At 37.9% G+C, this 21,526-nt stretch overlaps 1 protein-coding gene and 1 pseudogene across 2 annotated transcripts in view; both read left to right on the top strand.

Annotated features, from left to right (window-relative positions):
• The first annotated feature begins 5,026 nt into the window (after positions 1–5,026).
• Positions 5,027–5,145, top strand: LOC121313715 (annotated as a pseudogene).
• A 12,264-nt stretch (positions 5,146–17,409) lies between these two features.
• LOC121313081 (FYVE and coiled-coil domain-containing protein 1-like) overlaps positions 17,410–21,526 on the top strand; it is an 85,110-nt gene continuing 80,993 nt past the window's right edge. For both annotated transcript variants that reach the window (XM_041245227.1, XM_041245226.1), the window contains exon 1: positions 17,410–17,486. The gene's annotated coding sequence lies outside the window, so the exon portion shown is untranslated. The remainder of the gene's footprint in view (positions 17,487–21,526) is intronic.

The raw sequence follows: 21,526 nt of genomic DNA, 5'->3' as shown, positions 1-21,526 counted from the left end.
GGGAGCCACTGGTGGACCCCCGGAAGGTGCTGATGCCACCACTGCACATCAAATTGGGCCTTATGAAACAATTTGTCAGAGCTCTAGATAAGGAGTCGGCAGCCTTCAAGTACCTTCAAGACTTCTTCCCTAAGCTGTCTGAGGCAAAGGTCAAAGCCGGTGTCTTCGTCGGACCACAGATAAAGAAGATCCTGGAGTGCAATGAATTCCCCATGAAGCTCACTAGTAAGGAGAAAGCGGCTTGGAACAGCTTTGTCGCAGTGGTTCGGGGCTTTCTGGGCAATCACAAGGCTGAAAACTATGTGGAGCTGGTTGAGACTCTGGTGAAGAACTACGGCACAATGGGCTGTAGGATGTCCCTCAAAGTCCATATCCTTGATGCTCATCTTGATAAATTCAAGGAGAACATGGGAGAGTACTCGGAGGAGCAAGGCGAGCGCTTCCACCAGGATATACTGGACTTTGAACGCCACTACCAAGGAGAGTATAACAAGAACATGATGGGAGACTACATTTGGGGGCTGATTCGTGAAAGTGATTTACAGTATAATCGTAAATCTCGAAAAACTACTCACTTCTAAATCTTTTGTAGTCATTTTTGTATTACTTTAGTATAAATACATGTTAATTTGGATTCATATGTTGTTTTTTTCTGACTTTATGTGAACGAAAAGACAAATTCGCCTGTTTTCTCATTGGAAATAGGTAAATTTCAAAATATCACTGTCCTGGTCACAAAAGCAAAGTTTGTGGGGAATAATAGCCATTTTCTATACTTTTGAGGCATAAGCAATTAGGAAATAACACTTACTACCCAGGAACAAAAAGTGTGTTACATAGTGTAATCAAATACAGCAAAAAAAAAATTAAAAATAGACCACACTTAAACATTTTGCATGTATGTATTTTTTCAACATGTAATAAATATTCCATCAACAAGAATTTATATTAACTCTGGTTACAAACAGGCTATGACAGGTCAAGCATGAAGAAGTGTGCAGCATACTGTGATAAGCAGCACACTCAGATGTTATTGGTCTGTTGGTGTTTGAGCATATGTTGAACCTCATTGTGCCCATTAATGGCCTTTGCACGTATATTATCCTATGCCAGCTGATGACAATATAAAGCTTGTCTCCCTTCTCTTTTTCAGCACTGAGGGTTTTCATTTTTTGTAAACAGGAAACCACATAAAAAGGGATCTAGTCCTTTGCAGCCAAAACAAAAATGCCCAGATACATCATGAAATGATGGTCCTTGAGGTCCAGAGCCTCCCTATTCTTTATTTCTCTTCTTATTCCCAAGTTACTTTTAACCAATTTAACCTTCGTCTGGGTCTTAGTCTGTTAATTATTTAAATATACCAATAAAACCTGGAGGACTCTAGACCTTGGGACCAGATTTGTGCACACCTGTCCTACCCTGTTAGAGACATCATCGCAGCCCGTTTGGCTAGCCAACTCCTTACACAGTACTGTCAGTCATCCTCTTCAGATCATACCCAGTGTTTGATGAATCTAATTCAACTATTTCCTACCATAATTGTTTGGCAGGTGTTTTATATGCCGGAAAGTGATTTTCATGACAATGTAGTTGTGCTCCTACAATTAGTTCTTCAAACTTTTACCTCTTGGAACCTCTTTGGAATGACCTCTGGTGCCACCCCCTTGTTAAAAAGAAAAAAAAAAACTTTTACTAATAGAAACACATCTAATTAAGTAATAATATACATTCTAAAAAGAATGATCAAATTGTACATTTTTACAGTATAATAGTAAATAAAGGGGTGACTCACCTGGTAAAAGCACAGCCGTGTGGTATGCAGGGTAAGTCATGCAGTGCAGGTTTGCGTCCTGGCTGTACAAAGTGGCCGGTCTTCACTGGGGATTCTCGCTGACATCCACTCTCGTGTTCCTGGGTGTAAAAGAGGAAGCTGGCTCATTGTGGGATCAGAGGATGCCCACTGAACCTTCAGATCTCCTGAGCTGTGTGATGAATTGCTGCAGTGGAGGAGGAAAAATTATTGCACATTCCAAATTGGGGAATTTTTATAAAAAAATATATAACATGGTGGCAATATACTGAGTTAATATTATTATAATAGATGTAATATTGTGCAGTTTGTCAGCTTTTCCCTTATATGATGTATAGTTAATGGTGTCTGCCTCCGTGTAAGCAAACATAAATCTGTATAAAAACATAAAACCACTCGATTAAGTAGAAAGGTGTACTTGTTTGTTTTGAAGCCTCCCTGGCAGACAGCCACTGTTTTACCACAGTGCTTCATATATCTTTGAATTGAAGACCTAAACCATTATTTGACGTAGGGTGTCCTGGTTCAAAAATGTCTTGAATTGGACATTTTTCACTTTTACTAAATGTGCATTCTACACTACCTCTTCCCTAACAGTGTCTGCAGTTTATCTGGATCTGAACAAGTTGCAGTCACTGAACACTGCCAACAAGAAGAGGTGGAACGATGTTGCCAACAAGTCTGAAATTCATTGAAAATACAGTATACCATCTGTAACTGAAAATACAGCACATCAACTGTTTGTTGACAAAAGAGGTACAATGATGTTCTCAACAAACTTCTGCCAAACAAGTCTGACACTCAGTGACACAACTTTATTATTAGTGCTGGTTCAAATAAGTTATGCGCGGGTAGAAAATCTAGACCCTAGTAGCTATATTGGTAAATAACTACTTTGTACAATAAACAGAGCCGTAACTAGTGCGGGGCAAGCGGGCAGCTGCCCTGGGTGCAAAGCTGTGAGGGGCGGAAAAATGACTGAAATGCATTGCCACTCCAGTAATAATTTTATTTTGCAGTTCTCAATGTTTTTTCTTGTCAGCTATCAGTACCCCTAGCATAGTCTAAAGATCGCACGAGGCTCTACAGTAGCAAATGAAATGCGTCACTTCCTTAGCAATGGTTTTAACAACCACTAACCTGGTTCTACACAAACCATGCAATGTGAGAAACTTTTAAAACAGAGTAAACTAAATAAGGAAGCCACCTGGAACGAAATTCAGAAAACAGAAGAGAGGGAGAGAAGAGGAAATACGTAAGCTTTCTCAACAGTGGCAGAATTTGCTGACAAATGTCTGACGCGGGAAGCTCGACAAGAACTCCATCGAGCACACTTTAACCAGCTCAATAAACTTTAACGCTGTAAAAGACGAGTTTGCAAGTGTTAAGCCTAGGAGAGTTCCTGGTGATGGGGGGGACACAAATATGATTACCTGTCCTGGGCGCTAAAATGCCTAGTTGTGGCTCTGCAAGAGTGCACAATGCAGACAGCAATAAAAAATTGCATGCACAGTACTATTCATGTATTTTTAAAGTAAACTATATTTTTTCATGTTTGCTAAATACAATTCTTAGGACATAAACTGTAAAACAATATGCATGCACAATACTATTCAGGTATTTTTAAAGTAAACTTGTTTTTCATGTTTGTTAAATACAATTCTTAGACATAAACTGTGCAAACTGTAAAACAATATGCATGCACAGTACTATTCATGTATTTTTAAAGTAAACTTTTTTCATTTTTGCTAAATACAATTTTTAGACATAAACTGTGCAAACAGTAAAACAATAGCATTTATTTTGCTTAATATATATTTAAAAAAAAAAAAACTATAGTGGGAGAACCCCTATACACTAATGCATAGAGCTGGCCTATAAATCACTTTGATCAAGAAAGAATAAAATATATACTAACAACTACCGGCAGCTTCATTGCAGTAGCAAAATATAGACAAGACAACTGTATTAGGGGATGTAAAACACATAAACTGAAAATAAACACTGACATTTAGTTCTACACTAAAAAAAACAAATGCTGGCTAGAACTGAAACTACATTACACTAACTGGTTGTAGACTAATAATGAAACTTCGCTTATGAGTTAATTTGATAGCTGATGAAACTTGATGAATGATTCCAAGATCTACAGAGCAGTGGTGTGCCGTGACTTCTTTAGCAAGGCATGCAACAACTTTTTTTTTTACATGACAAAACATTTTCTAACGTGCACTGGGAATATAAAAAACATATGCTTACCTTCATTTTCTACTGAAATTGAAATTCCATTCTCTGCCTTTATTCAGAAACTCCTCAATGACTAAACTGTAGATTCCTAAAAGCAGCTTCTTTCTAATCGTCACTTAGGCCAAGTTGGACAGGCATTCGCCTGGGTGTTCCATGTGAATGTCTTCACGGGAGTGGGTAAAAGCTGGACGGAGACAAAAGTGCACGGGCGAGGCAGTAAAACTGATCAGATTGTCATAAATCAAAGTATTACTCCCTCCCAGTACATTACATACCAACTGGAATTATCAATCTAGGATTTTGTTTTTTTTTTTTTTTTTTTTTATTATTATTATCACATATGTTCCTGGAGGGAGGCAAAACTGGCCAGATGAGGCAATAAAACTGCAAAGATCATACATCAAAGTATTACTCCCTCCCCATGCACTACATATCAACAGGAATGATCATTACGGCTGTTTTCCTAAATAAATGTTAGTGCTTCCATATAAAAACAATAATAATTATCACTTGTGGTGCTGAAGACAGCTCCCCGTTTTAGAAATGCAAGTTAAGTAACTTTTAAAATCTCTGTGCACCATATGTAATATAAGTAATTGTTGTAGTAATTATAATGATAACAACAACAAAAACAACAACAACAACAACAGCAATAATAATACTACTAATACTAAGACTACAACGACTACTACTAATAAAGCAGATATAATGGCAGTCCAATGTCAGCTACCGAGTCAGGAGCAACAGTTAATTCAAACATTTGTGTGACTTCACCCTTTGATCTTTTGCTTGATTAATCCTATAGATCTTCTAACTAAAGGTGGCTGTGTGGCTTTAAAGAGAAGGGGTGTGGGTAGTACTGTTGATTCACTAATCCATAGTTTGTGTTACAAATCCACAGAAAAGTATTTCAAACGTAACACTTAACAAAGGGCTTAATGGCATTTCACTATCATTGCATTTGTTGCTTACAGCAAGACCACCTTGAATAAGCTTGATCTCATCTGATCGCAGAAGCCAAGCAACGTTGGGCTTGGTTAGTACTTGGATGTGAAACCACCTGGGAATACTGAGTGCTGTAGGCATTACAGTGTTGCTTGCTGGGGCCCGCCTTTGCGCGGGTCTTGGCGGAAGCCTACGAGACCGGGAAGATGCCCCTTTCGATGAGGCGGACGGTCATCACGCTGCTGCTCAAGAAGGGAGATCTGTGCTGCCTCAAGAATTGGCGCCCGGTCTAACTGCTATGCATGGACTACACAATCGTGGCCAAGGCCGCCTCCCTGAGGCTCAAGTCCGTGCTGGCAGACGTGGTCCACCCCGAAAAGGATGATATTTGACAACATCTTCCTGGTTCGGGACCTCCAGCACTACTGCAGGAGGATGGGTCGGTTGGTCACCTTCCTCTCTCTGGATCAAGAGAAGGCATTCGACTGGGTGGATCATGAGTATCTCTTCGAGGCTGCCCTCTGTCCAGAAAACTGAACGCGCTGTGCATCGAGCCCTTCCTCTGCCTCCTTCGCAGGAGGCTCACGGGGTTGGCGCGGAGGCCTCGGTCGCAGCCAACTGGGTGGAGTTGGAGGACAAGGTTGCTGTGCGACTGAGGTCGTGGTTGGGTCTGCTGAAACCGCTTTCCTTCAGGGGAAGGGCTCTGGTCATCAACCAGCTGGTGGCATCGATGCTGTGGCATCGACTCACCATCCTGAGCCCGCCCTCTGAGTTTGTCACCAGGGTCCAGAGGAAGCTGACGGACTGGACCGGAAAGCACTGGGTCTCTGTTGGGGTGCTGTGCCTCCCTTTGGCCAAGGGAGGGCAGGAGTTGGTGTGCATCAAGAGTCAGGTGCACACCTTCCGCCTACAGACCCTGCAGAGATTCTTGTACGCAGACCCGGCCCCGCAGCGGTGCACGCTGGCTTGCCTCCTCTTGCGCCAGCTGCACGACCTGGGCTATGACCGGCAGCTCTTCTGGATTGATCTCCGGGGAATCCGTCTCCCTGAACTGCCGGTCTTCTACCAGGACCTGCTCAGGACCCGGACCATGTTTTCAGTCGGCCGAGACGCTGTTCCGACCAAGGGCCAAAGACTCCTGCTGGACTGCTCGGAGTGGCTGACTCCCGAGTCACTGGTTGCCAGGGCAGCTCGGGGGACCGTCAGAACGGCCCACCGAGCGATCCAGTAGTGCAAAGCAGCGTTGTACCCAGACTCTGTCAGGTATCTCGAGGGTGTCCTCAGGACCGCAGAACAAGCTTCCCTCCCTATCCCCAGCTCTCCGGTCCTGCTGATCGAACCCAAGGCACGGCCCCCCCCCTCGGCCTCCCCTCGAGAACAACTTGAGCAGGATCTCGCAGTTCTCCTCGACTCCCCTGCAATCTGAGTCGAGGAGGACCCTGTACGCAATGGTGCTCCACACCCTCCACTTCCTCACCTTCGTCTTCCGCCGAGACACCACTTGGTGGGAGCCCCTCTGACCACCGGAGGGCGTCGGTCCCCAGTGGGAGGCCCTGTACTCCCCGCTGGTCCCAAGGGAGGCTAGGGACCTGGGGTGGTGGGTGTTGCACGGCGCGCTCGCGTCAGAAGAGATCCTGCGTCACTTTACCGACTCGGACACCACATGCCCTTTCTGCGGTCAGTCCGAGTCGGTAGTTCATATTTATTATTTGCACGCCAGGCTGCAGCTGTTCTTCTTTCTGTTGAAGAGCCTTTTGCTGCAGTTCTGGCTGCATTTCTCCCCAACCCTTTTCATTTTTGGGCATCCTGTTTGTGGCTCCAGCAAGTCAAGAGACCTCCTGGTGAATCTGCTCCTGGCTCTTGCTAGACCGACCATCTACAAGACCAGGATGTGTAAGATCACCAGGGAGAGTCTCTTTGACTGCGGAGCAATGTTCAGGGCCTTGGTCCGGTCCCGGATTAAGTTAGAGCACGCCCACGTGGAGACTGCTGGCGACATGTCGGCCTTTGTCGACCAGTGGGCTCTGGGTGGCATGCTCTGTACCACTCCCCCTTTTGTTTTGAATATTTAATTTACAGTCCTTTTAAACTGGTTTTTACTTAATTAGTTAATTGCCAGTCTTTATTAACACCCCCTTTTGTTTAGGGAGTGCTGAACTGAATTTTTTCACCGGTTGCCCTTGAGTAGCCGGTGCACACCAGCTACCAGTGGGCAGCTGGTGTCGTCAGCATACTGACCATTAAAAAGGATGACTACTACTATTAAAGCAGACATAATGGCAGTCCAATGTCAGCTACCGAGTCAGGAGCAACAGTTAATTCAAACATTTCTGTGACTTCACCCTTTGATCTTTTGCTTGATTAATCCTATGAATCTTCTAACTAAAGGTGGCTGTGTGGCTTTGAAGAGAAGGGGTGTGGGTAGTATTGTTGATTCACTAATCCACAGTTTGTGTTACAAATCCACAAAAAAGTATTTCAAACGTAACACTTAACAAAGGGCTTAATGGCATTTCACTTTATTACTGCATTTGTTTGCTACAAGTCGTCTGTATTTTATGATCTAAAACACGTATAAATGTTTATTTTATACTTTTTTAAACTACAGAAAACACAAAATGTTACAACATATAATTAGGAGCGGAGAGATTTAGACACCAGGACAAAAAATGCAGTTTAACACCTTTATTCTTATTTTCAGAATGAATGACGCAAAACTTGTCGAAAAGGTACTTTTTTGAAAAGATTCCTGACCTATACTGTCCACAAAAACACAACAAACAGTAATCTTTGAAATTGTAAAATAAACTTATTATAATCATTTCAACAATTGTCTTTGTCTTTTTAGACAATTATTGAAACGTTTATATCCTGAAAACACCACACGAAGTACTAAAAATCTAAATAAGATTAGCCCTACATGTAATAGTGAATAACATATCTTAAGTGAAAAAAGTGTGTGAGACGGTGTGTGGGTAGTTCACTGAGGACACAGGAGTCAGGAATGTCTGAGACGCCACACAGGCACCCTGGATTTATTTATTTACCATCAATGGTATTTTGTTTCTTTAGTCTTTTGTTACTTTGACACAGTTCTTTCAGCACACGTAAGTGTCAGTTTAATAAACAGAAAAGTGAAAAACTAAATTATGAAAGAAAAAGGAAAACAAAACACTGTAATAAAATTATAAAATAAAGTGCTGCTTTAAGCAGGGTCTCGCAACCTCCGCTTGTCTACGAGGCACGATGTACCTTGATGCTGTTCTGTTCCCTCTGTTCACTTTTATGGAGTTGCCCAGATCCCCTTGAGCTGAAATAATTAACATCCCAGGGACTGTACTTTACCAATTTAGGCATGTATATAAATCGAAATTTAAACACAGGAGAAACGTTACTGCAAACCTGAATTGACAAAAACGAAGCTTTTGTGTTGTTCTTTATAAAAACAGAAATCATTTTTTATGAATTTTTAAAACCAGAAATACCTTAAATAATATAACATCATATATGCCACTGGAGCCTATCAACCTAATAATAATAATAATAATAAAACACTGTATACGACTAAGCATAGACATAAATAGTTAGTGTTTCCGTGCACCAAGGTCATGGAGGCAGCACCTGTGTAGAAAAACAAACAAACAAACAACACGTTTTGACTCTACCGTATCTTCATCATGTTCAGATTAATTGTGAATTGAAAATAGGCATTACATTTATACCAATTATATTAATTAGTTACATATCTTATGTCTGTGTCAATTAAATAACAGGACTCAGAATGAGGCTCAGGGTCAGGTTGGGACGGGAACACCTGCAGAGTGTGTGGCCAGCCCACATAAATAGGCCTGGTTTTGACAGAGAAAGAGAGTGAATTAGGGAGAGACACCAGTAGGGTGTCTATGAGCAAGAGTAGGAATTCTAAACCGTTTGTCAACCTGTGTATGACCTGAACTGTTCTGACAAACCTCCTGGTTGGATTATATGTTTTACCCGAGAACCTGTAGAGTGTACTGAACTTTGTATTGTTAAACGACCACCCCTCTGCCTGAACCTTGGAAGGCAATAAAAGTGCAGTTACAGTCCTGTTTAACCTTGAACTACTGTTGTGTGTGGTTGGTGTGGTATCTCAAGTCAGTTTGTGTACAAGTTTGACTTTGCAGACCTCACTTTGTCACACTATATATATATATATATATATATATATATATATATATATATATATATATATATATATATATATATATATATATATATTTATTTATTATATATTTTTTTTTTTTTAAGATATCTAAAATACATTTAGAGATATCTGAAAATTATTTCCAGATATATTAAATGGAGCTTTTAATGAAATATCTAAAATGCATTTTAGAGATATCTTTTAAAAAAATAGATATCTGAAATTTAATTCAAGATATCTTGAAATATCTTCCTGTTCATTTAGAGATATCTTATAAAAATGATATAGAGATCGCTAAATAAACAGGATATCATTTTGACATATCTTAAAATAATTCAGATATCTCTAAATGAACAGGAAGTTATTTAGTGATACCTGTAAATGACAGTTTGGGGTACCTAAGCCCCTTTCACACTGACATGCTCTACCTGGGTCAGTACCTGGTGTCATATGCGATTTCACACTGTGTTTGATAAATCAAGGTTGCCCTGGGTAACAGATGCAAGTAAACAATATGCATATCACCAATACCCCTGTAACAGCTTGTTACTGATACATCCCATCTAAGCTTCTCTGGATTGAACCGTCGGCCCAAATGTTGATAAGAGCAAATGTTGCTACATCCCTGCTGAAGTCTGGCTCGTGCTGTGTCTCAATCAACAAAAATATGGCTAAACAGAATAAACAAAAATGTTCCTTGCGGAAGTGAAACCTCTGTCCAGTCCCGTTGGTGAAATGAGATGAGGTTAAAAGCTCTAAAACCATGAAGGCCTGGTTCTTTTGCACTCACACTCCTTGTACGAAAAACTTTGCTTGCAAATGAAACAAAGCACCCTTTCTTTTCTCTTTAGTTGATTAATTGGTCCGATTTAATCTGCTTATCAGAACAGCCCTACTTTAAATATAAATGTCTGTCCAGGAAATACTTCTGCTAGGGAGTTACTTGCTGCTTGTCTTGCAGACATTAAGTGTTGGATGTTCTCAGAATTATTTAATGCTAAATTCAAATAAAACAGAGGCTATGCTAGCGGGCTCTCAGAACCAACTAAAAATGTGGGATTACATGAGCACAACCCTAGTAATCTCTCATTAAATCTTAAACTAGAAATGAAAAACTTGGGAGTCATCTTTGATCCTGATCTATCATTTGAGACTTATATTAGAGAATTTCTAAAAGTATATTTTTATCATTTAAAAAATACGGTATAGCCAAACTTAGACCGATTATTTCTGCATCTGATGCCGAGATACAGTGGCTCTCAAAAGTATTAAAAAAGAAAGCCATTGTTGAAAAAAACTCACCTCAAATCTCATCTAGAATTTGCCAGAAGGCATGTGGGAGACTCTGAGACCAAGTGGAAGAAGATTCTATGGTCTGATGAGACCAAAATAGAGCTTTTTGGCCTCAACGATAAGCGATATGTTTGGCGCAAGTCTAACACCGCACATCATCCTGAGAACACCATCCCTACCGTGAAGCATGGTGGTGGCAGCATCATGCTATGGGGATGCTTCTCTGTGTCAGGGCATGGAAAACTCATGAAGACAGAGCTAATTTGATGCAGCAAAGTACAAAGAAATCCTGGAGGAAAACCTGCTGAAGTCTGCAAGAGACCTTGGACTTGGGAGAATATTCATCTTCCAGCAGGACAATGACCACAAACATACAGCCAAAGCCACACTGGAGTGGCTTAAAAACAAAAAGGTCAATGTCCTGGAGTTACCCAGTCAAAGCCTGGATCTCAATCCAATCAAGAATTTGTGGAAAGAGTTGAAAATTTCTGTTCACCAAAGGTCCCCATCCAACTTGACGGAGCTTGAGAAATTTGGCAAAGAAGAATGGAGGAAAATTGCAGTGTCTAGATGTGCAAAGCTGGTAGAGACTTATCCAAATAGACTGATGGCTGTAATTGCTGCCAAAGGTACCTCTACCAAATATTGACTCAAAGGGGTGAATTCTTATGCAATCAATTATTTTGTTTTATATTTGTAATTAATTTTTAACAATTTGTAGATTTTATTTTTCACTTTGACATTATGGACTTTTTTTGTGTTGATCAGTGGCAAAAACTCCTAATTAAATCCATTTTGTTTCCATGTTGTAACACAATAAGATGTGGAAAAGTCCAAGAGGGGTGAATACTTTTGAGAGGCACTGTACCTGCCTTCTAGAAATGATTACTGTAATGAACTTCTCTCTGTTATCCCAAAAGGTGTGATGTCTCGCTTACAGCTCGTTCAAAATGCCACTGCTAGAATTCTGACTAAATCCGGGAAAAGTGAACATATTACCCTGTTTTAGCCTCCTTACATAGGCTCCCTGTGCAGTATAGAATAGATTGAAAGATTTTGCTGTTAACCTATAGAGACCTAAATAGATTAGCACATAGTTATTTGCAGGAGTTACTGACCCCGTATCATCCAAATCACACTCTTAGATCAAAGAATGTGTGGCTACTGGTTATTCCAAGGCTCAACACAATTTGTGACATATTGTACTGTAGCTTTAAGAAGCAGCTATAACAATGTCGGGGCTCAATCACACAGACTGGTGCAGTTGGTTGAGAGATGAGATAATAAAGACTTGTTGAAATAATACCTGTGTTTGAGTCCAGTGTGTAAACAATACAACACGACATGGTACCAAAAGTAAACGGAAAAAAAAAACTTGCAGTTGAATAACTAACAGTTGATGAAAGCCAGACAGAGCGAAAAAGCAACACAAAAAAAGAAAACAAAATGGAGCATCTCAAGCCACTGATGGAGTTGAAACTCACAGGCAATGTGGAGGAACATTGGAGGCGCTTCAAGCAGCAATTAGGCCTCTACGTGATGGCAAAAGGAGCAAACAAAATAGAAAATGAACAAAAAGTTGCACTTTTCTTAACAGTAGCTGGTTCGGATGCCTTGGATGTCTTCAACAGCTTCCAGTTGACGGAGGAAGAAAAGAAAGACTACAAACTGGTAATACAAAAATTTGAATCTTTTTGTATGCCAAAAAAGAAAGAGACATCCATAAGATATGTTTTTAATAGTAGGGTACAAAATGAAAACAAATCACTAGAAGAGTTTATAACAGATTTAAAATTAAAAATTCAGACCTGCAACTTTGGAATTTGAACCTGCAACTTTGGAATTCGGGATAGAATGGTAATGAGAGTGAGAGATAAAAAAATGAAAGACAAATTACTTGGAGAAGCAGATTTAACTTTGATTAGAGCAATCCAACTGTACCAGGCAAAAGAAATAGCACAGTATAGGTTAAAAGCCATGGACTTGGATAATGATACTGTAAAATCGAAAAAAAGAAACAGCGAGGAAAGGAAAAGTTTTAACAAAGGTCTACACAGAGAAACAACTCAGACACATTGACCTGTGGGAGGTGTGGAGGAGGCCACAGACCACACCAGTGTCCAGCATATGGGAAAGAATGCAAAAACTGAGGAGGAATGAATCATTTTGCACGAGTTTGTAGACAAAAGAAGAAAATCTAAAGCCTGGATAAAGAAGACAACAACGACTTATCGGGTGAATTGTTCGTGGGGCCATAGACAATGAGGAGGATTGGACTGCCGCATATACTGTCAACAGAACGCCGGTTGTGTTTAAATTGGACATGGGGGCTCAAGTAAACGTGACGCTGGACACTGAACTGCTTAGGTTAAAGGTGAAGACTGTTGTAAATGCACAAAAGAAAAGGTTAAACTTAGAGGATATAGTGGATAAATTATTTCTACTGCAGGAACATGTAACCTAATGTTATAGAAAACAACACATCAGGTTGAATTTGTAATTGTAAAGGGAGACACAGCTCCCGTAATAGGTCTAAAAACATGCAATGCTCTAGGTCTGGTAAAACACGTACATGTAGTAGAAGGGTGCATAAATGTAATCGATGCATTAAGTGTAGAACACACATTTGCAGATGTGTTTCAGGGTATGGGGAAACTGAAAGTACAGCATAGAACAGTGCTAGAGAAGCCAAACAGACCCGTGATACACGCACCAAGATAAGTTCCATTTGCATTAAGAGAAAGATTAAGAAAGGAGTTACAAAGGCTAGAAAGCTTGGAAGTGTTTGAAAAAATAGAAGCGCTCACAGAATGGGTACATTCGTTGGTAATTGTAGAAAAAAAAGATGGCTCTTTAAGATTGTGCATAGACCCGAAAGAGTTATATAAATATGTAAAAATCCAGTTACCAACATGAGGGGAAATCTTCGGGGATTTAGCAGGAGCAAAATATTTCTCTAAGCTAGACACATCTGCAGGGATTTGGCAAGTCATCCTAGATAAAGAAAGTGCACCGCTATGCACATTCAACACGCCGGTTGGAAGATATTGTTTTAAAAGACTACCTTTTGGGCTGTGTTCTGCACCAGAAGTATTTCATAGGAGAGTACATCACATTTTAGATGGTGTACGGGGAACAAAAGTGTACATAGATAATGTTCTGATTTGGGGAGCCACGTTAGAATAACACAAGGCTAAAAAGAACACTAGAGGTGGTTAGAGCAAATGGGTTAAAACTGAACATAACAAAATGTCAGTTTGGTAAAACAGAAATTACATACCTGGGAGAAAAACTAACTCAGGAAGGAATGCAAATTGACCAGAGTAAAGTCAAGCCATTAAAAACATGCCAGCTCCCATAAATAAAGAGGGGGTACAAAGATTTGTAGGCATGGTTATACAAATTTGGCCTTGCACACCAGTCAGATGAAAAGTCTGTTATGCAAAATGACTCTGTGGAATTGGAATGAAAACCATAAAAAAATAGTTTGAGGAATTGAAAGAACTCATAATGAAAAACGTAACCCTAAAGTGTCCTCACTTTCAGAGAAGGCGTGTTATCAGTGCAGTATGGCCACAGGTGGCGACCAGTGGCATATGCTTCGAGAGCTTTGACTACAACAGAATGTCAGTATGCGCAAATAGAAAAAGAGGTGCTAGCATTAGTGGTTTGGTTTGCAAAAAATTTCATGTGGTGTACAAATAATATATATATATATTATATATATATTATATATATATATATATATATATATATATGGGAAACCAGTACGGGCAGAAACTGACCACAAACCTTGATTGCTAGAAAGGGTTTAGTAAACACACCACCTAGGACACAGAGATTTTTCCTAAAATTGCAAAAGTACGAGCTACAGTTGGAGTACAGACCAGGACAAGAGTTGATTATAGCTGACACGCTCTCCAGTGCTTTTGACACTATGGTGCCAACAGAAAACATAGAACAGGATGAAATCATACATGTGAATTTGATTAGAAACAATTGTCCTGTGTCTGATGAAATGTGGACAGTTCTTGCAAGAGCCACAACACAAGATGCTTGCATGCAGAAGCTAAAAAATGCTATAACACAGGGATGTTCTACAAAAAATGTAGAGCTAAATTAACTGTATCAGATGGAATTCTGTTTAAAGGGTCCAGAATTGTAGTTCCAAAAGTGTTGCAAAACAACATTTTACTAAAAATACATGAGAGACACCTAGGGATGGAAAAATCAAAACCGCGAGTAAGAGATGTATTGTTCTGGCCTAATATGAATACAGACGTAGGGAACACAATTAGAGAGTGTGAGACATGCCAAAAGTACAGATCCAAGCAAAGCAAAGAGCCAGTGTGGGTAGAAGAACACACTTAAGGGCCTTGGAGTAAAGTAGGCATAGATTTGTTTACAATAGAGGGAAAAAACTATGTGTTGGTATTAGACTACCATTCACATTTTCCAGAATTAACATTGCTAAAACAGACAACAGCCAAGCAAATAATAATTCAGATAAAATCAATCTTTGCGAGGCATGGTATACCAGATATAGTAATGTCTGACAATGAGCCGCTGTTTAACTGTAGTGCATTCAGAGAGTTTGCAAAGACATATGAGTTCAGATTATTACATCGAGTCAACACTATCCACAATCGAATGGATTAGTGGAGAATGGTGTAAAAATAGTAATGTTACTGATAAAGAAAGCAACAGACTCAAATTCTGATCCATGCTTGGCTATTCTAAATTACAGAGCTGCACCAATGAAACAGGGAATGTCACCCGCTGAACTACCGCTAAAGACTAGATTACCAGTGATTTTGGGCAGTGAAAGAAAAATGAAAAAATTGCTCAGCTCAAAAGTAAGGAAAAAAGTAGACAGAAAAGCTATTATGATAGAGGCGCACATGCACTAACTAACTTGAATAATGACACAGCGAGACTACGTGACGGCAATAATTGGAAAACACAGGCCAGAGTTATTAAAAGTGTAGCACCAAGGTCATATGAGGTCATCACATGGTGTGACATTAAGGAGGAATAGGAGACAACTATTACAGGTGCATGATTCAGACACACATGAGACAGAAAACAAAGAACACATAGCAGAGGAAATTCCTACAGTCTCATCACAGGATACTAGTCACACACAGTTAGACGGTGGGTTTAACAAAACAGAACTACAGGATACTGTAGTAGCTAGGAGATCACAGAGGATTACAAAAGCACCAAATAGATTAATAGAGGAATGTTAAAAAAAATAATAAAAAGATAAGGTGTTTAGTTAAATAAATACAAAATAAAAGTTTCACCAAAGCATGGGAAATCTGATAAGGGAGATGTGACATATTGTACTATAGCTTTAAGAAAAAGCTATCACGTGTGATTTCAGGGAGTCGGGCGCAATCACACAGACTGCGCAGTTGGGTGTGAGACACGAGACAATAGAGACTTGCTGAAATAATACTTGGTTTGGGTCCAGTGCTTTTCAATGCTTTTCAATAAAAATAAATAAATAAATAAATAAATAAATAAATAAATATAATTTTTTCTCAAACCCGGTCACGTGTGGCGAAATAATAATAATAATAATAATAATAATAATAATAATAATAATAATAATAATAATAATAATAATAATAATAAATGTATTGATTTAAATGCACGCACACCAGAAGTGAAGTTTGTGAGCTGCAAACCAAGAGGGGAAATATCAGAAAGAATTTAATTAAAAACACACACACACACACACACACACACACACACACACACACACAACAAACACACTTTAAAACATATGCTGGCATAAAAAAAAATATTACATGTATTACTTAATTCCCCAAACTTTCTTTCCTGTGAGTTTAAACCCTCTAGCACAGTGGTTCTCAACTACAAATTTTGGTGGCCACAGAGTGGCTTCACTTACTGGTGGTCGCGTTGCTAATTTTTCCTAAAAATACTAAGTACAGCATATGAAAAATAAAGAAAATATAGACATATACACTTCAATTTGTATTTATTTATTATTATAATAAAGACAAGTGTGTCTCATACATCTAATATAGAAAAGCCCCTCTCAACTCTGTACTGGATCTTAATTCCCAGACCGTAAAGATAAACTGGAGACAAAAAATCTGGTTAATCTATCATATAAATGGATAAAAATTAATACAATACCGTAGCTAAAGTAGATTACTAATGTATTGAAGTTACATCAATACAAAAACTACATTCACTTTCCTGTTCCAATCACATGTTCTACAATTCCCAATTTACAATGCTGCTATATCATAAAATTATATGTAAAACTGTAATGTTTCAGAATAGATATATAGTTTCAGAATGTATAAGTTATACATTTTTTCTTGTATGTGTTTCAGTCACAAACGTACAAAAGTAGACATCAGTTATTTTGATTTTTTGATTTATTAAAATATTTTAAATACATGCCATTGTAGTTTCTTCACCATACACTATGAGGCAAGACACTTTTTTTTTTTTTTTTTTTTTTTTTTTTATAAAGTAATGGCATATTACTTTATAATAATTTATAATACTTTATAATACTCATGCCTATTTTTCGCATTACACTTAAGGAAAAACTGTCATATTCAATTTTAAAAAAAAAAAAAAAACGGCCTTGCTACAGAGATCACATTTCAAAGTTCTGTTAAACTCAAGAAGCAACTGGATTATACTGAAATCATTTATTGCAGGTCTTGTATTTATACGCGAGGTGTTGGTAATTACTTTTGGAGCGTCTCCTAGGAGACTCTGGTCCTAAAAGCCACATGACTAAACCCTGTTTATCCTGAATATCCTTACGAACAAACTATTGGGACACTTTTTAATAAAATACCCCGCCCTCTGTATATGATTGCTTCACAGGTGCCGCCAATCACTTATTTTTCACTTTAATTTGCTTCTATACCTTGTCAGTCACAGGACAACCCACCTCCCAAAGCAAGTTAGATTGTGCTGATTGTGCTGATGGGGATCTGGCACTTTTAAGTATGTTAAAGTTTGTTTTCTTTATTGTTTTGTTAGTATGCGTTTATGACATATGTGTATACATCTGTACCCGTGTTACACAGGATTTTAAGTTATTAGTATTTACAGTATTGTTGTCTAAGTGTACAATTTAGCAACTGGTGGTATACGGCAGTGCTGTGCTTCAGTACAGTTTAATGTAATGACGTTACCTCATATATTGGGTGGATTGGTTTATTATTAAAACAGAATAGTGCAGAAGAACAAAGCGTGGTTTTGTAGGGTCAATTTGCACTGCACAACTGTAAAGGAGTTTGCTGTATTTATTTATGTAAATAATGATTTAAATGCCACTTTCTAATGTATTTTTTGTGTTAGCTGTTGCAACTTGGGGTACTTTTAGCTTTCACTTTCCTGTAGGATGTGGTACTTTCAGTTTCTGGCAAATTGCATAGGTGTTGAGAACAAGCATCTGGTTTTGAGTTTGATGCTGGGGAAATGTATCTTGCCTTTCGTATATGAAGTTCAAACTCAGTGAATTTAAAACTTAGTTTTTTTTCTTCTTCTTCTTCTGTTTAGTGCATGATCGTATAACCTCGATAAAGAGTTTATGAATCGCTATGTGCATTTACAAACATGCTGAAATAACAACGTTTACGTCTAACATAAGGAACAAGTTGGTGGCGTTTTTGTTTTGAGTGCTTTCTTACAGTGAGATAGAAACAGATGGTTTCCGTTGGTTTTACAGACATGCATTTGTATACATATTAAAGATTGCGACCAAAAAATATCAGGTGTTTTTAGTAGTAATGTTATTTGTACACGTTGTAGGTTCCTTATAAAAGTTTACCTCGATATTGTTGCACTTTCACCGTCATATTCCCTTGGTTATACTATACAGTAGTTTGCATTGTTTTTAGTTTTTTATTTTTATTTTTTTTTAATTTGCTTTACCTTTATTATTCCACGTTATTACCAGTATCAAGTTTTAAAAACTGTTTTTGCAACTTAGTTTTTATTTTAACATTACCAAAATCGAGGGCAATGGGTTTAAGCCTAACCCACAGTAAGCTTCTGTACTGCTTAAAAAGAACATAAAATTAGTATTAATAATAATAATAATAACTTGACTGTTAACAAATGAGTGTATGCTTTCTGAGCGTAGGGTCAATGGAGAAATAACATGAAGACATACACATTGATAATATTTCAGTTTCGATAATAACAGCTGGACTATCTCTTTGAGTAAATACAATAATTAAAGGTCTAGGTTTTCAACTTGGAGAAATGTTACTTTGATCTATTAACAATGTTCCCGGTCTCTCAGATCTCCAGTTATAGTAAAGTTATCAAGTCCTATGTGCAGTCGCAAATTATACAATGAAATATTTAATGGTAATTAGCAATTAAACTAAGTTATCAAATAATGACAAAAAGATGTGACTGTTTTTGTTTTATTTCTCATTATTCCTCAAATTCATGGTTTCAGGAATGTTCCGTAGCCATAATTACTTTTTATCCTGTTCCTTATTCCGCATTAGTAATTGCTGCCACTGTACAGCAGTTAAAGTTAGTCTGAATTACTGTTTCTGTTAACACAACCTGCATTATTTATAGTACAATAATCTCTCTTGTCAAATTATTGTAGTTTCAGAAAACTACAGAGTCTAGCATGACTCCCATCTATTACTGTAGTTAGACACATCAGGATCTGTGTTTTTAAAGAAAATATTTACTTCTATTTAAAACCTTTCTGCTGACCTTGAACACAAGTCATGAGTTTACTAATCTGATACTGCACTCTTTCAAAAATGAAAAAAAAAAAAAATGTAAATGTTACTAAAATTTAAATAAATAACATCAACATTATGAATTGTTCTCTAAGAAATGTCAAAATGTTCCCAAAAAGTGCAGAATAATTTAATTGTAATAAAAATTAATCTGTCAGTATAGGACGGAGCTATAATGAAGACACATTTAAACCATATGTTGCCACTAACCTTTTAAAGAAGAAAAATCTACTGTAATGTTGTAAAACTGAAAATCTAAAAACTTGAGCGTTCTTAAGGGACCTTGGTCTGTATTTTCCAGTTTACCTTAATACATAGTGTTATTCTAGTACAGTATGAGGGAAATGCTAAATAAATGAAAACAAATATGGGAGTAAAAATATAAAAATGTGTACAGTTTGTGTGTTTAATAAGCAAGCACATGGCAACTAATCTGCCCTCTGTTAGTCTGTCAGCTCTGATGTCTTTCCCATTGTGAAAAACATTAGGTTAGGCAGGTAGGTAAAAAAAAAAAAAAAAAGTTTGTGTATTTATTTATTTATTTTAATTTCCCGAATAAGCAGTGGTAGCATGGCAAAAGTGGCAAGTGACAATACATTGTTAATTGGCACCCCTGTTGTTGTACTTTCATTAGTTACACTGTCATCGTGCTTCATTCTCCCACCATCTCCCCTTTCTCACAGCTGGCTCAGTCTCATTTTGATTAATACACTTCCATTAATCTTCATTAATAAACTTTCCACCTGCCTTGTTTTATGCAATAGGCAGGTAGCTCTAAGGAGTGAAACCACTGGGACTATATAGCAGCATTATTACTGCAACTCTTAATGACTCTCAGTAAATTATTTTCTACACTGAATTTTTTTGCCAGAAAACGTATGCTGTAAATAAAATAATTTTTGTAGTAGAGGGAAAAAATAAGAGATGACAGTCTCCCATTAAAAATAACACATTTGCAATAATTTGAATCTTGATGGAATGCAGAAGATAACTTTAAACAGATGTGGCAATTAGTTAACAGTTAAGTGAAACAAGTTTTAGCTTTAAAACTCCTACATGAGTTGAGTAAGTCGATGCCCCCTGTGATTTCCCAGCAGAGTACTGGGGCTGCAGAACACTGTCTGACAAGCTGAATTGGAAAACAGTCTAACTATTCACTCCCAGCTGGTCCCCAAAAAAATGTTTAAGAATTTCAAAAAAATAAATAAATAAATAAATCTATTTTACATACACTAAATGTCTGGTATAATGTTTAAAATGTTTAGGATTAGACAATGATTATTTAAAACTGGAGGATATTCCTTCCACAAAAGAGAAAAAGCTTGCTATCAACACTGCAGGACAATTCTCAAAATGACACACTGTCCTTTGACGCAGCACAGTCAGTCACAATACAATATAGCAAAGGAACTTTTCAGTTCTTCAAATGAGACCACCTTAAAATTACAGCAATATAGCTTACACACTAATAACATACATCCAATCGAATAAATAAGATTGCTGCATGCTAAGCTGTAAAAAAAAAAAAAAAAGGACCATGAAACTGCAGGTCGCAATTAAAAAACGAAAGCATAAAAAAGGACAAATTAGCCTAGCGCTTGTGACCTTTTTACATACAATATAGCATCCCAAAGCTCTTTTATAATAAAAAATGTAAAGCCCATACAGACATCACGGATCACAGAAATAAGAAACAAGAAATAAAATGCATATAAATTAAAACAAACGAGAACAAAATACATTAAAATCAGACAAAATAGCAGATGGCAAATAAAAAATTAACACACAAAATGTACACAATAAAATAAAGAACGGAAGCCTTGATTGAAAATCGACTACAGCCATGACTGTGTGACATCATGTGAATAAATCGTGAAACAGCAAAAGGGCGTCCTTTTGGCAGCGCGGCTTAAGGGCAGGGTCAATCGCTTTCGCAAAAATTGCTGTAAAAACACCATGTAAACAGGAGCAGGCTCACAAGGTTTCAGCAATCAAGCTCCTGTTTTTTTGACTTAATATCACGTAATCTCCAGCAGAAAGGCTGTACAAAACATAGACACTCCCCAACACACACACACACGCTGTACATTTATGGACAACTTCAACACCAGAACCGCTGCGGTTATACTCATACCTACAACTGCCGGTACATTTTAAACACCTTAAATATTAAAATGAAAGACAAACTATCGGATACTCAAAAGTTTTATTCAAGCACATCATATTCTGCATTTAAATTTCCTAAATCTGAACTTCGTAGCAACACATTTC

This window comes from Polyodon spathula, chromosome 3 (genome assembly GCF_017654505.1).
Source record: "Polyodon spathula isolate WHYD16114869_AA chromosome 3, ASM1765450v1, whole genome shotgun sequence".
In the NCBI taxonomy this organism is placed as follows: domain Eukaryota; kingdom Metazoa; phylum Chordata; class Actinopteri; order Acipenseriformes; family Polyodontidae; genus Polyodon; species Polyodon spathula.
This window is presented reverse-complemented; position numbering and strand designations above follow the sequence as displayed.